At 29.1% G+C, this 375-nt stretch overlaps 1 protein-coding gene across 1 annotated transcript in view; it reads left to right on the top strand.

Annotated features, from left to right (window-relative positions):
- LOC119586989 (palmitoyltransferase ZDHHC22-like) overlaps positions 1-375 on the top strand; it is a 13,648-nt gene that overhangs the window by 3,314 nt on the left and 9,959 nt on the right. The gene's annotated exons all lie outside the window — the stretch shown is intronic.

The following is a 375-nucleotide window of genomic DNA, read 5'->3' as shown; positions in this document are numbered from 1 at the left end:
GGAACAGCCATTGAGCACACATCTTTAATGTTTTGTACTTTTTTAATAGTGGATGACTTCAATATTTAGAGCTGAAATGCCTTTTCACAAGTTTTGACAAAATTATCTTTTTAATTGTAGATATTATGAATGTTTTAATTCCACAAACAGCCATTTTCTACTTTTTGATGTAGCTAGTGTAAAGATCTTCAGACTTTAAGTATGTACTATATTCTAATTTATTATATGATATAGTAATGTAATTCAGCCATAAAGACCAGTAATTAAAAGAAAGAAAAAAATGTTTTAAGTGAGGATTTATTGTTAATAGATGACCAAGAGTGCTTTAGGAAAAGAACTCATGATCTCTGGATACAGCAGAGATCTGTACTGAAC

The sequence above is a fragment of the Penaeus monodon genome, chromosome 22 (assembly GCF_015228065.2).
Source record: "Penaeus monodon isolate SGIC_2016 chromosome 22, NSTDA_Pmon_1, whole genome shotgun sequence".
Classification (NCBI taxonomy): domain Eukaryota; kingdom Metazoa; phylum Arthropoda; class Malacostraca; order Decapoda; family Penaeidae; genus Penaeus; species Penaeus monodon.
This window is presented reverse-complemented; position numbering and strand designations above follow the sequence as displayed.